The sequence below is a fragment of the Salarias fasciatus genome, chromosome 15 (genome assembly GCF_902148845.1).
Source record: "Salarias fasciatus chromosome 15, fSalaFa1.1, whole genome shotgun sequence".
Lineage (NCBI taxonomy): Eukaryota > Metazoa > Chordata > Actinopteri > Blenniiformes > Blenniidae > Salarias > Salarias fasciatus.
In genome coordinates this window covers 5255480-5271013 of record NC_043759.1, presented here as the reverse complement: position 1 = coordinate 5271013, position 15534 = coordinate 5255480, and the positions used below count along the sequence as shown (strand labels likewise).

At 49.7% G+C, this 15534-nt stretch overlaps 2 protein-coding genes and 1 long non-coding RNA gene across 3 annotated transcripts in view; 2 read left to right on the top strand and 1 right to left on the bottom strand.

Moving 5' to 3' along the window:
* LOC115402059 (NACHT, LRR and PYD domains-containing protein 4C-like) overlaps positions 1-15534 on the top strand; it is an 868403-nt gene that overhangs the window by 56543 nt on the left and 796326 nt on the right. The window lies entirely within an intron of this gene.
* The window catches only part of LOC115402062 (NACHT, LRR and PYD domains-containing protein 12-like), a gene marked incomplete at its 5' end in the record, with an annotated part of 58024 nt that overhangs the window by 31226 nt on the left and 11264 nt on the right, over positions 1-15534 (top strand). The gene's annotated exons all lie outside the window — the stretch shown is intronic.
* LOC115402087 (uncharacterized) lies at positions 2518-11096 on the bottom strand. The gene is made up of 3 exons (XR_003933077.1): positions 10943-11096; positions 9114-9118; positions 2518-2527 (listed from the first exon to the last, which is right to left on the bottom strand). It is a non-coding gene; the product is annotated as an uncharacterized LOC115402087 (long non-coding RNA).

Sequence of the window (15534 nt, the reverse complement as noted above, 5' to 3'; positions counted from 1 at the left end):
CGTAGATGTGTCCTCCAGACGCCGTCGGAGGAGTTCCAGCACAGGGTCCCGCTCCTGCGTCGTGATCAGGTCGTCGTCACCCGGGTTCCGTCCCAGGTGGAGGGTCTGCGCGTTGGCGCCCCCTGGTGTTACCCTGGCCTGACGGCGGGTGACGGCGTTGACCACACACGACTGCGGAGCAGGGAGCAGGGAGCCACTCATGCTGGAATTCCCAGCGTGTTCCCTGTTTTACTCCCAGCTTGGCTAGGTGTTCTGCCTCATCATCTCCAGCTTTGTCCGGACCTGTGACATGGGAATGACCTTTGACCCTCTCAGGGTCCACTACCATTCCTTTGTCGATCACAAGCTGATTGCATGTTGAAAACAGTTTTGACTGTTTGACGTCTTTGTTCCAGGCATTTCTCATGCCGTTCGCCGTCCCGGTAGGGAGGTGCGAGGTGGAACTATGGCGGGCATAGTTCAAGGTGGAACAAAACACCAGTTGTTTGGTGGACAGTTTCGCTGCCTGCTGCAGTGCTGTAGGCGCCGCTGCAGTTTCAGCGCACTGATTGGTCTTGGGGCTCAGCTGGAAATGACTTGGCAGGTCACCGTTTTGACCAATCCAAACAATACCCACACCGGCCCTAAGCTGGCTGTCATGGTGGAATGAGCAGCCGTTGACATAGACTCGGGGAAGACCCTGACAGACGTCCTCATCATGGCGATGATGAGGGAAAAAAAGGGTCTGAGTCGTGACAAGGAGAGGTTTGATGTTAGACTGTTCTGTACAGTCACAATGCTGACGCTCAACCAGGCTTCGGCCTGCGGCCACTTTCTGGTTCTGAGCGTACTCGACCTCGGTGTCATAGCCTTGAAGTGCCATCATTCCTGAGGCAATACGGCTGTTCGAAAAGTGAGCCAGGAGCTGGCTCAAGACGTGTTCGGTTTCGGCTGAATGGTCCTCAGAGGAGTGGCTCCTCATGAGGAAGTCACCCACAGAGATGAGGCTGCTGCCGACGGCAGCGTCGCTCATGGCTTTATGGGGAAAGATGGTGAACTCCGATGGTGGGTTCAAGTAGCCGAATGGGCACCGGTTCCAGGCGTGCTGGAGGTTGCCGAAGGAAAAGCCGAGTCTGTACTGGTCAGCGGGGTCCACCGCCATGGTGGGCCGCCATTTACCCTTGGGTTTTAACGCTGGCCAGATTGGTGAATTGTAGGTTGAGCTGCACTCTTGGTTGAGGTTCTCCTCCGGCGATCGGTCAAGGATCCTCTGCGCTGACTCGTAGGCAGCCGACCGAACTCTGCACTGCCATGCAAAGGACGGTGGCGGACCGGGGTCAGTGGGAACAGGCACAGGGTGGAGGTCGGTGACCCCACCGTTATGCGAGTCCCGGGCGAGGGTCGCTTGAAGATCATGGAAAGCACCTCTGAGCCCGTTTCTCCGGTTCCGAGCTGCGAGAACATCCGCTTCTGCAAGCTGTCGCTCGATCGCTGGCTGGGAACCGGAGCAAGGCTTTCCGAGTGCATGCTCAACCGGTTCACCGGGTGTACTTGTGTCTCCTGGCTGGAATGCCAGGGTGTACACAACCATGTCACCTGTCGTACCCGGGGTTGCATCACAAACTGCCTCCTGCTCGACGGCGTTATGGCGGCTAACTGTGATCACCCTGGTCGGTACTGTAAAAGAAGCGTCACTGAGCACGCCGTCCCTGTTTAAGGACGGGGATTGGTCACCGATGGCTGGGACCCGTGGCTCAAAATGGTGGAACGAACTGTCGGTTGGCACCCTCGGTGGTTGCCGTGCAGTCACTTGAATCACAATCTGTGTTGGATTCTGGACTAGCAGGTAGGCTGAACGACGGTTCAGCTCAAGAAGAGGTGTGCCACAGATCGTTAGATGAAGGTGACGAAAGCGGGGCAATGATTGGAGAAGGGCCTGTGGATCAGGCATTTTCTGCCCCTGAGGGAGTGTCAGGTGAATGGGGACCCCTGCTGGTCGTGCCGGGGCTGTGACTTCTGTGTCGCGGGCCACATGACGCGCCTGCGGGCTGGTTTGGCCAGATGCCAGCTCTTCTGGCTCCGCCGTCAGCGGCTGCGGGTCAGTGCTCGGTGGCGACCACAGATCTTGGTTCACAGCGTGCAGTTGGGTCCCAGGCCTGAGAAGGAGGTCCACCCTGGTGAGACCAGGGGGACACAGACCATAAATTATGCTCATATGGTGCATGGTTTCTTTCTGTCCGGCGCGCACGGACAGAACGCATATGCCGATGGCCTTAATGGAGGTCTGGGTGGAGCCTGCTGAGAGTCGGTGGTGACTGTGTTGCACCTGCTTGGGAGGTGCATCGTGCAAGCACGAAAGCTTCAGCAGGTCCACGTCGATGGTGGATTTCTTGGACCAGAGGTCCAAGAGTGTCTCAGGAACCGAAGTTCCACTTAAATGTACTCCTACCACGGCGTGGAGGCTGTACAAAGGAGAGCTCACGGGTTTTAGTGAGCATAAACGAGACGGGTGATCCTGAAAGCGGTTTTGGGTCTCAGCATGTGGTGGCTGGTGACCGAAAGGAGGTGTGGTCAGCGGTGTCTGCAAGCTGGATTCTGGGAGCGGCATGAGCATCGGTGCCGGACCTCGGGACTCGGTGACAGCGACTCTGCTGTTGGAAGCGGCCTGGTCCATTTCTGGACCAGATGGAATCGGATCGCTGATTTGGGCTCGCGGGTGCCCCAGATGGTGATCGATCAGCGGCGCTGGTCGATCGAGGAGGTCGTGGCCGATGACTCGTGGTTCTGTGTTCAGTGTGGTGACGTCGGTGGGATGCACCAATGATGTCTCTTGGAACGTGATGTTCACCCAGACCGATGGTGTTGTGGGTGAAGAATCCTGAGTGTAGCTGGTGATGCTAACACTGCAGGCTGCCGCATGAGATGGTTTACCAAGAGAGAGCAGGGTTCTCCAGGCCACTGCGAAAGTCACTGAACACATGGAAGTTGTTTCAGACCCAGAATGAAGCAGGGCAAGAGTGATGACACACACCTCTACCACTGCGGTGGTGTAAATGCGCTTGAGATGATCTTTGCGCTCAAAACGGCTCAGGAAAGTCAGGAACGGTAAGTCTGAGGGCTGGAGATCGGTGGTCTCGGCCCCCCTCTTTGGCTTACCGAACTCCCTTCCCCAACCCACAGGGGGAGCCCTGTGAGCGGCGGGGAGGGAGTCTCGGCCTAGTCAGGCGAGGAGGGGCTGGTGGTCCTGCACCCCCCCTCCGGGAGGTCAGGTCCAGGCCCTGTATGGCTGCTTGAGTGCAGGTTTTCATCCACTGCTGCAGCTCTATTCTCAGGTCGTCCCCTAGGGGGAGCCCTTGGTTCTTTTCAGACTCACCTCTCCATGTGTGGTTTGGGTCTGACCCCCCTTTGTGTTGAGGTTTCTGTAGACCCGGTTTCATACCTATGTGACCTGGTTGTTCACCCTGCTGTCGAGGCAGTGGGCGTGTATTAGACCCTTCTATGCCAACCGCTTTAGAGGGAGGGAACTCATGACCTTCAGATCGCTGGTTTGTGCTGCCTGTCACCTGGATTCCATGGACTCTGGCGCCACCTACAGGCTTCGTGCCTGTATGGCGTTGACGCTGCTCCCACACCAACTGTGCACGTCTGCGGAGTTCTGTCATGGCGTGTCCGGCGGTCCTGGAAAACAGAGCGACATTGAACCTCACACAGCCGTGTGGGTGATTAACAAACATGGACCAGGGTTCATGATCATCCTCCAGCTCTGGTTCTGTGCGGCTATCTCTCTGGCGTCTGTAATCCTCCCCTGGAGGTTCAGACTTCTCATGGGAGATCACGCGGTGACCAAGTATCGCGGAGGCGGGGTCATGGTACACTTCACTGAGCGCCTGATGGAGGTCAGGGTGTTGGTCTCTGATGGAGGGTGGAAGTGATTCCATGCACACATGGATGCTTCTGGACTTTTTCTTCCAGAAAAGCTTCAGCTTCAACACATTGCAACAACACATCATCAGTAGGGTAAAACTAACCTGTCTCACGACGGTCTAAACCCAGCTCGCGTTCCCTATTAGTGGGTGAACAATCCAACGCTTGGTGAATTCTGCTTCACAATGATAGGAAGAGCCGACATCGAAGGATCAAAAAGCTTCGGCTTTTCATGAGTGGAAGGGGAGGGAGAGTCCAGGAGGAACCGCTCGACCTCTCGGAGGTAGTCCTCTATACTAACCTCCGAGCTACTGGGGTCGAAGCGATCAATGTCTCTCACCAGGGATCCTGACTGGCGGGTGCTCGGACCACGCCCCCTGGGAGAGTTGAAGCTGTCAGAGTCTGCTGGGTCTGACCGATCTCGGTGCGGATACAACCGAGGATCTCTAGGCCGGTGAAAGTGGAGGCTACTGGGGTGGATGGTCTCCACAGTAGCCGGGGGTCCAAAGCTGCTGGCACCGCGGGGGGCCTGCAGTGAAGGAGTGGCGGGAACGCCAAGATGCACGTCGAAGTGGCGGGACCCAGATGGAAGGGGACCGGCTGGAGGTGGAAGCTGAGAGACCTCAGTGTAAGAAGCGGGGAAGGAAGCATGATGGTGATGTGGAGCAGGATCACTTACCTCATGGTAATATGCGGTCTGCATCCATGCTATGACACTCGGCTGGCAGATGATGTCGAGCCTCCCTGATCGGGTTGCTTCAAGATGACCCCGGTTGGGGTCGGGCTGTCCATCTGACTGGACAGGTTGAAGATCACATCGCAGGTCTGCTCCTCCCTCCCGAGGAGCGCTGAGCTGTGGCTGGACCGGGTCCCCGGTCCTGTCAGCGGATGGGAGGTCGACGACCTCGGGTGATGTTTCTGAAGAACCTGCGGTATATTTCTCCTCTGGTGGTGGAGGAGGGCTATGTGACTCTGGGAGCTCCACAAGATGGTTCTGGCCTGGCCGGGCCAGGTCCTGTGGGTCCGTGACGTCACAGGTCAGCTGATCGTTTTGACGTTGCAGCTGAGAAAGATGCACTTGGGCTTTCTGAGCTTGGAGCTCGGCTTTACGCTGGCAGAGCAACGTAAGTTCGTTTAAAGTGCTTGTAATGACGCTCGGCTGGATGCCGTCCGGCTGGGTGAGCTTGTCAGCCAGTCTCCGGATTTCTGCGTCGCACTCTTCAATGCTGAAGTCATTGAAGCGTCTTCTCTCTGGCACGGAGAGGCATGAGAGCACGGCCGCTGCTGTGCCATGCAGGGCTGGCTCTGGAGGCGTCCGCAGCGCCTCTGCTGCTTCTGATGTCTGAATGCTCTGATTATCCATGATAATAGAGGCTTACACTCAATATCAGATGAGCTTGCTTGTGAACACGTGTTAAAGTGCACAGGTGAGCCGCACCTGTGACTTACAAACCTATGAGGTTATGTTAATTGCTCGATTGCAGCCTAATCAGGTTAGTAAGACGAGTCTAACAAAACCTGGTGAGCAATAACTTGACTGTTGCTTTCCAAGAAGAGTTAAAAATGCATGCGATGCAAATTTAACAAGAAAAACCACTCTCTATACCACTTCACAACCACAACTGACTTTGTTCGGCAATGTTGTAACACGTTCTCTGAAAAACCAAAATCTGCCAGAATAAAGTTAACAGCAACGAAAAACAACAAAGGAACAATTCAGGTTTTGGAGTTTTGTGACAAAGCCTGGTTTAAAACAGCCTCACGCGGGGCACCAATATGTTGGGGTTTACGATTGGTAATTGGGAATAAATTACTAAAGTATTGATTACTGAGAGTAATTGATTACTTTAAGGAATTTAGTTACTTATTAATTTGGGTAAATTTTGATTTACCAATTAATAATTGCAGGTCATTAACATTGGATCACCAATAACAATCAATTACGGCGTAATAAACTGTTTAAGGTGAAGCACCAAGTAATCTAACCCAACATCAATTATTATTAATCAGAATAAATGGTTATTTATTCATTAAAAATGCTAAATAATCAGTTATTTGGGAATGGAGTAGACCACAGAGTGATTGAACCATTAACTTATTGATTAACAAGGTGCTATTAATTAATCAATAATGCCACAAATTACCAATTACTGGAAATGGGTAAATTACAGAAAATGAGCTGAATGAAGTTGTGAATTATGCATTAAATAAACCGGTGGGTTATTTAATTGATAATTCCGGGGCACCACCTCGTCAGAGGAACATTCATTACCAATTTTCAGTCTCAAAGATGGAAAGATAATTTAAGCTGGTAGTTAATCTTTGAATAAACAACCGTTAAATTATCAGAGAAGGTGTGAGATCGAGCATAGACTGTCCAACCATGGGCATTTGTCACAAGGCCACCAAAACAAGAAGCATGAATGTTCAGTTCAGTTAATGAGCGTTTATTAACAATGTCTATTACTAATTAACACATGATCAACAAAACAAAACATTCAAACTTGCAAGTCGTGTGTGTGTGTGTGTGTGTGTGTGTGTGTGTGTGTGTGTGTGTGTGTGTGTGTGTGTGTGTGAGCGTCCGGAGACGCACAGGAAAGGGCGTTAACCCGTTCGGAGCGTGGCCCGATGGGGTCAGCTGTGTGGTCCTTCTTCCTGGAGGAAGAGGAGGTGTGTGTGATTGTGGGCGTGAGCGTGGGTGTGTGTGTGTGGCGGAGCGGCCACCCGAAGCGACAGGAGTCGATCTTGAGTCACTCACGAAGTAGGCGTGACTCGGGTCACGCTTGGGTATTCGTGAATGTCCGGATCGCTGAGGAGTCAGCACGTGGGTGTCCGCATGCGCGATAGAGAGAGAGAGAGAGAGGCTGAGGGAACGCTCGAAGGGCGGCGAATCTGTGGACCCCGCGATCCACGCTTGCGTAGATGAGAGAGAGAGGGAGAGAGGGGGAGAGAGCGGGGGAGTCTCTCTGGGTCCCGGGTCTGGGCTCCGCGAACTGAGTGAGAGCGGAGCGACGGTCCCTGTCCGGCTACCACGGGAGGGGTAGCGGGGAGGGGCGGAGTGAGAGAGTGAGAGAGAGCGAGCGAGCGGGCGAGCGGCGCGCGTGCGTGCTCTCGACTCGAGGTCTACCGCGCTGTTCAATTCCCTACTCTCGGGTTAGTAAAGAGGAAAGGCGGAGGAAGATGAGCCTGTCTTCCTACCTCACACGCACAGATGCAGGGCTAGCCGGCATCTTGCGGGTTGTGGGGAGGAAGCGCGTGCTCGTGAACGTGCGCACGGGGGCGCACGAGGAGAGAGAGAGACGGAGCAAGATGAAGAAAGGAAACAAAGGAAACAACAATGCATATATCATGAACGGCTTCAGTCCTGGTTCACAATAAAAACACACAAGCATTGAATCATCACCACTAACTAAGCTGCCTAAAGCCCAGGTCTCAAACCTTGTGTGGTGGGGCTTTAACGAGCGGCTCTCCGCCGCTGTGGGTCCTGTGGCTGATGAGGTGTTCGGTGGGGAGATCAAAGCCGTCGCTCTGATCTCGATCGGGTTCTGTTGCGTCCAACAGAACCTCGGGCTCTTGGAGAGGTCCACGTGGAGGAAGAGGTCCCGGTTCCTCTGTCCGGGTCCTCAGTTGGTTCTTGGTCGGCTGCAGGGGGAGGAGAACGGAGGAGCTCTGAGCCGTGGTGGTGGGGTCCGGCTGGTGTCTTCGGTCCGCTCCAGGGGAGTCCCTGCCGTTCTGCTCCGCTGGGAAAAGGGGCTTCACCGGTGAAGAAAAGCTGGTCCCAAAAGTCCCGGCCAGCGGGTCTGTTCGGTACCGGGTATAATCCGTTGGAGAGACGGCTGTGCGTCCTTCCTGGATAAAATTCCTTTTTTAACTCTGAAGATGGAGGGCGGGATCTCCACTTTTGAGTGGCGGTCGCTCAGCCAATCAGAAGGCGATCTGAGTCCTCCCTCCGCTGCTCTGGGGAGGAGCCTCACGAGCGCCCTCGTGAGGTTGGCAGTGGTATTGCACCCTTATCTGGCTTCTTTGTTCTGTGAGGACAGATAAGCGGCCATTACATGAGGTTTCTTTGTTCTGAGCACATGGTGGAGGACATGGGCAGCCATCTCAGGTTCTGGGGAACAAGATGGCTGTGGCCTCCTGCTGAGAGGAAGAAGTTTCTCTCTTTGTTCTAGAGAGCTTCAAAGTCTGCTGCGTCTCCACCACAGCGGGGGTCATGTCTCCTTCATGACGGGGGACAGTATTCGCAGACAACATGACTCCGGGTCATGCCTTAGCTGGGTCTGTCCATCAGTGCGTCCCCAACACCATCATGGCAACATAGTCCTGCCTAAACCGTGTCAGTACTCCAAGGAGAGAGTTCGTCAGGTCTGGACCCTGGAGCAGTTCTGTGTTGAGCGAAGTTCCTTGGAAGCTGGCTGTGCAGTCAAACACAACACGCAGAGTCTTTTTTTGTGGGTGGTACACCCCGTGATGTGGGATGTACCACACTCTCCCATCTTGGCGTCCGAGTGTGGCGTCTGGTACCTGCACCGCATATCCTTTTGTTAACAGCGCATTGATGCAGTCTGTGTACTCCTGATGAAGTGTAGGGTTTTTGCAGAGTTTCTTTTTGAGATTTACTGCTCGCTGCACTGCAGCACTTCTGTTGTTTGGCATGTTTAATGACGATTTCTTAATTGGAAGGTTGATGTAATAGTGTCCGTCGGCATGACTGACTGACCTCATTACAGAGGTGATGAAACGCTGGTCTTCTTGTGACATTTCTGTCTTGTCACTGTGGTGTTGTTCAGGAAAATCCGCTTGGTATTGTTGCATGAGCAGTTTTTCCACCGACTCCATTGAAATCCTGTTGACTGTGACTTGTTGTTGCTCACCGTCATCTGCTCCAGTTTCTCTGAGTGGACCGTTAACTGTCCAGCCGAGAATCGTCTTCACTGCATAAGGTCCATTACCTTGGCTGTGAATTACTTTCCATGGTTCAAAGGCTTTGTGTACATTATTTCCAATAAGGAGTCCAATGTCTGTGTTGATCTCTGGCAGCTTCACCTCCTGAAGATATGACCATTTTTGGATGTCGCTTTGCTTTGGAATGTGTTCCTTTGTAACTGGGATGTTTTGTTGTGTGAACACTTTAGGCAAGTCTATGAAGCTGTTTTCCTCAATCCCGCTGATCTCCAAGTCTCTAAGAAGGCAACTTTTAACTGGCTTACTCGAGCTCATTGTAGTCAGGATGAGCTCGGTTCCTTTTCCTTGCAGGTTTAATTGCCTTGCCAGTGAGTCTGTGCAAAACGTTGCTGAGCTCCCAGGGTCTATGAAGGCATAGGTTTCTATGACTTTGCTGTCCTTTTTTGCCTTCACAAGGACAGGAAGAATGGCAAGAACACCTTTATCTCCGGCCCCGTCAGAGGTGGTTTTCTCTTGGTTTAGGCTGACGAGGGCGCTGGAAACCACAGTTTGCTCCATATCAGCTTCATCTTGGATTTCTGTGTTTGGTTGGCTGTGAGCACCATCTTTTCTTGGAATGTGCAACATGACTGGATGTTTTTCTGAACACACTTTGCATGACATTCTTCTTTTACAGTCTTTACTCATGTGGCCTTTAACTAGGCATCCAAAGCAGAGGCCAGCCTTCCTTATGAATTCCAACTTGTCTTTGTGTGGTTTTTTGGTGATGTGATGACACTCCACAAGTGTATGGTTGCCTTGGCAGAACAGACAGGGCTTTGAGAAGGAAACTTGACTTGATGTGTCATTGGTCTTTGTCTTTGATTTGTAGATTGCTTCATCCTTTGTTGTAGTTACATCAGTCACAAAGCTGCTACTTTTAACTCTTTCTTTCTTTACTTTGAAGTCCAGCACTGATGCCTTCTTTTCCTTCTTCTCTGTAGTGGGTCCTCGTAAATCTCCAAACATGGGGTCTGTAACGATCTTGGCCTGCCTGTCAACAAAGGAAGCTAGATCTGTGAACCTGACTCTTCTTTGGCGCTCCTCTTGGATCTCAAAGGCTAATGTTCTCCATCTTTCTCTTAACTTATAAGGCAACTTGGAGATGATAACTCTCATATTAGTTGGGCTATCCAACTCCTCCATGTAGTCTACATCTTCAAGGGCATTGCGGCAACTTAACAGGAAGAGTGCAAAGTTGTTGAGGGCAGAAGCATCTTCTGGTTTAATTTGTGGCCACTTGAACATCCTTTCCAGAAGAGCAGCTGCAATCTTCAGTGGGTTGCCATATCGATCTTCCAACAGATGTCGAGCATTCTGGTAACCACGACTTGTGGGCATATGCTGGCAGCTTTTCACAAGATCACGTGGTTCACCTCTCGTATACTGTTCCAAGAAGTACAGCTTGTCAGCACTGTTGTCAGTCCTAGAGTCCACGGCATGCTCAAATGCTTTAATAAATGACCTGAAGTCGAGGGGATCGCCACAGAACACAGGTATGTCTCTCTTCAGTAGGCGAGCCAACTGTTGCTGCTTAACTAGCATTTCTGTGATGTCAGTCTGCTGTTTCATTACTTTGTAGACATCATTTGTGATGTTGCTTTGATTTTGTGAGACCCCACTAGCAGCCGCTTGAGAACTTTCAGCTTGTATTACTTTACTCCTGGCTCCTGGTGATGGCCCCATCCTGTATGTGGCACGGCGTTGCTCATAGAGGTTGCCAGGGTGACGTCCTCCATCTTCACGTCTTTCAACCTCTGCTGAGGTCTTTGCCTTAGCTGCAGCATCCACATACTCATCCATTGCATCGCCTGTTTTCCTGGGCCACTTGGTCTTCATAGACTTTTACTTTAGCCTTTGCCACTGCCATAGCTGTCTTCACATCCAGTTGCTCTTTCTCTGCTTTAAGTTGCGCCTCTTTCAACTCCAAAGCATGTTTTTGTTCGAACGCAGCTGCCTTGGCCTCCAGAGCTGTTAGCTTTGCCTCCTGTCTACGGCGTGCAGATGATGTAGACGACGTTCCGCTGCGGCTGCTGCTGGATCCACTACGTTTACTAGATTGAGTTACCATTGACACGCTGTCCATGGGAGTTACCTCATCATCACACACTGGTAGAGCTTCTTCACCACTTTCAGTGTCCTTAATCCATGTGTAAGCTTTCCTCATAAAGCTTTCAAATGCATCCAATTTTGGCTTAAACCATCCATCTTGGTCTGCTGCATGCTCATCTTCATGAAGATACATCAAAACCGTGGTGTTACATTCTTTGAAATCTTCCAAGGTTGCCTTGAAAACTGTCATCCTTGACTTCACTCCTTCCAAGTTAGAAGCATTGTTCATTAACTTTTCCATCTCATTTGATTTTGCAGTCAGCATCCTTAATTTTCCTCTCCTAGCATTGATAAACTGCTGTAGTTTCTCAGCTGCAGACGCTTCTTTGTGTTTGACCGTAACAACGGCTTTCTCCATATCATCCTCCATGACACCACTTTCTGTAAACAACGCGCGGGGATAATGTCCGGATCTTAAACAGCAACCTGCCGAGCTACTCCAATAGTTGGCAGCGTGACTTTACCTTACAGCTGACGTACTTTTGTTGCTTCAATCCAAGTCCTTCTTTCCTTCTGCAGTGGCACCGGAACGCCCACACACGCAGTCAGGTAATCCCATCAATTAGTCAGGTCCAGTTGCAGCTTTACTCTCCAGCAGTTCCTCCACGTTGAAAGTTTTTGACGAATGTTGTGGCCGTTCTCTAAGGTTTCCAGAATCTTGTTTACGGCCACATAGAGGGAGGGGGTCGTGTTTTTAGACGCATGCTTCCAAAAATCCAGATGAGAAGATTGAGCCTAATAGAAGATTTATTCAGAACAAAAACGAACAACTTAAGGCTTTACAAAAAATCAAAATGTTTCTGGTCCACTACCAGATCCAAAATATTCCCTTGTCTGAATCCACAATCACCTTAAGGTAAGCTCTCTTTCCACGCTTGTGCTGCACGGTCAAAAACTTTTTTCAACTGACCTCCTCCTCCAATCCAGCACCTTAACAAATAAGCTTTCAGCCTGCCCCTCTGCGGGCCTCGCAGGCAGCAGCAACCTGTGGAAAATCAAGCTGATTGCTAGAGGCAGGACACCAGATTAACATAAAATATTGCCTCCACACTTGCATGTTCATTTAAACTGTAAGATCAATCCAATACCTAAACGATGCAACAAGCACCGAACTGAATATGTTACAGTGGCTCTTACACTTATTTTATTTAATACTCTATAATCTTCTCTTACTATTAACTTTGTATTATGTCTTTTTATGTCTTTAGCTGTTTTAGCTCCAGTGTTTCCTCAGGGGGGGTTCTTCACACCGGGAGTTGGTCCTGGTCCTCTGCTGGGGTCACTGTGCTCGAGTCCTCTGGTCCTGGCTGGCCTGGGGGTCTCCACACCTCGGTGTGCAGGTTCCCCTTGGTCTGGCGGGGTCTGGGGTCGAGCACTGGAGCCCCAGTATTAATGACCTTCGCCTTCTCCTGCTGTGAACGGCCCCACTGGCAGTGTTTTCCCATGATGCTTAGTGCCATGCCATGTCTCCTCTGCTGTGTGCAAATAATTCAGTGTGTGTGTGTGTGTGTGTGTGTGTGTGTGTGTGTGTGTGTGTGTGTGTGTGTGTGTGTGTGTGTGTGTGTGTGTGTGTGTGTGTGTGTGTGTGTGTGTGTGTGTGTGTGTGTGTGTGTGTGTGTGTGTGGTGTATATTTATTGATGGTGAGGTTTTTATTCTTTTGATTTTATGATCATTTTTTCTCTTCAGCACTTTGCGTTGTTTTTATAAATATGAAAAAGTGCTCGACAAATGAAGTCTGATTTGATTTGATGATAATATGATAACAAATTCCACACAGTGATGAGGGAGAGTGGAGAGAAGGAGCTCTGCAGCATGTTGATGAGAGCTCCTCTCCTCCTGGAGGCTTCAGCTGTTTGGACTTTACATTTCTAAACTCTTCCAGTCTGAACCTTCTTCAGCTCTCAGTCACTTCAACATCAGACTCTGTCCTCTAATCTCACTTCTTTCTCTCTTTATTCAGGTTGGAGAGCTGCAGTTTGTCAGAGATCAGCTGTTCTTCTGTGGCCTCAGCTATGAAGTCCAACCCCTCCCTTCAGAAACATCTGGAACATCTGGACCTGAGCTGGAACGATGATCTTCATGATTCAGGAGTTTCTCAGCTGTGTGGTTTTCTGCAGAGTCCACTCTGCCGTCTGAAGACTCTGAGGTCAGAATCCATGTTTAAGTGTGTTTCAGTACAGTTGTGTTGACATAGAGGTCAGACATCAGGCTGGTCTGAGAGTGATCCACAGAGGATCTCAATGAGGACCGGAGCTTCCTCTCTGGTCTTTAGTCCTGTGACTGTGGCAGAGTCGTGTGCAGCTCCACATTTCAAAGCTTGCTAGAAGAAGAAAGCTGCTGCAGTGGATCACTGACTGTGAACCTCTGACACGCTCCATGTTGACCTTCAGCTTTCAAAGCAGGCTGATCTCTCCTGGATCCAGCTGTCACTGATCTCCCAGCTGGAGCTCCAAACTCTCAGCAACTCTGCAGACTCTGGACTTGTTGACTTTCTGTCCAGTAACCTTGGCTGTTGACATGTCCTCCACTGGGCTCTGCTTCTGTTTGGTCTTCACATCAGTTGAGCTCTCTGAAAGATCAAAGATCAAATTAGAGAGAAGAAGAACCCCAGTTCTTCTTTCACTTCCACGGAGCTCCAACTTTCTGAAGAAGAAATGGAGACCAAGGATCAGTGTGGTCAGTCTCATCTAAACGGGATTACAGTTTTTCTCCGTTGCTTTGGCTCATTTCTTGAAACAGAAATGACATTCTCAAAACAACATGGACAAACCTCCAAACTACTCTGTAACTGCTCACAACAGAACAGTGTTTCCCTTCATTTCACCACATTGTAAATAGCTTTGGCCATGTCTCAGTGTCTCAGAGCATCTTTGCAACTTATGAAGCACAGTCATGCTCCATTTAACACAATTTCCAAGTGAATAGATCATGTTGATCTCAACTGATTGATAGATTCTCAGTCTCATGGTTGTTCTCTCCAAAACATATGAGCAGCATTTCATTGTATCAGTGATCAATAGTCTGATCAACTGTCAAAGTCTGTCAAGAACAAACTGCAGTACTGTGAAGATCAGACGTGGATCTGTTTACATGAAGGTGAGGAGGACAGTCAGGGGGTGAGGAGGACGGTCAGGGGGTGAGTAGGACAGTCAGGGGGGTAACCAGTGAAGCAGTGAGCTGTTAAACTCCAGCTTTATTTACAGCACTGTGGACTTCATACAGTTTTCCTTTTTGTTTATTTCTTTGTTCCTTTGTGTGTGTATTACAGTATGTTGAACTCTGATGGATGAAGTTACTTTGTGTGTAAATAAAATAATTATTTCCTTGGAAGTATGAGAGCAAAGTGTGAGTCATAAATTGAAGGTTCTTCTTCCTGTGAAAAACAAAAAACTTTCACAGTAATGATTGTGAATGAAGGACTGGGCTCAGACTGAAAGGTAGATGAGGGATATTTCAATGTTCCTCTGCCTTAAAGACAAAACATCTCTACATTCTGACTGTCAGTGACTTACGATGACAAAGAGACGAAGCTTTTTGAAAACTTTGATCATTTGTTTGAGAAACAAATGTAGTTTTTCCACCTGAGTGAACTGTTCTGAAGAGGTCTGGTCTTTGACAGGTGAACCATGTGGTTCTGCTGAACTGTCCAGGCTGTTTTTGACAAGAGAACCAAGAGAACTGAGAACGTCTGGTCTGTTTGAAAAAATGAGCCAATGCTGTTGAGAAGGATCTTTACATTTTGGAGATGCTTGACTGTTTATATGGGAAAGAAATGTAGCTTTGAAACATGAGTGAACAGTTCTGGGAGAGAGATGAGCTTCAGAAAGTGAACTATAGCGTTGAGCTGAGCTGTGAGACTGCTGAGCCAAAAGATCTTAGAGTTTTGAAAATGTGATTTCAGTTTCAAAAAATGAGCCCAACCAATGGAGAAGAACTCACTCCTCATTTCAGCTGACATTTAAAACCAAAGTTAGAAAAGATTCAGGAAACAGATGTTGATGGATTTGGAGTTCTGCAGAGAAGAGGTGAAAACTGAGAATTCAGACCTGAAGATTAAAATTGAAAAAAAGAAAAATAATAATAATCTTTTAGTGTTCTAAGAGTTAGAAAAGAAAAAAAACCACAATATGCAAGTTAATGTAAATCAGTGATTGTACGGTTTTATTGCACTAGCGTCCCTAGTTTAGTGTGGGGTCCCCCAGGGCTCCGTACTCGGTCCTTCCCTCTTTACCATATACATGCTTCCCCTTGGTCGTGTTGTCAGCAAGCATGGAATAAACTTCCATTGCTATGCTGACGACACACAACTCTACATCAAAATTTCATCCAACAGCTCTCCTACCCCCTCTGTCTCCACCCTCAGCTCCTGCCTGGAGGATATAGGGGCGTGGATGAGTCAAAACTTCCTGCAGCTTAACGGCTCAAAAACAGAAGCCATTCAAACGGGTCCTCCTCATCAACTCCGCTCCTCTCCTCTTACCTCTGTTTCATTCCGAGGTCACACCATTCCCCTCTCTCCCTCTGTTACAAACCTTGGGGTCAAGTTTGACCCCCACCTCTCTTTTGACAATCAT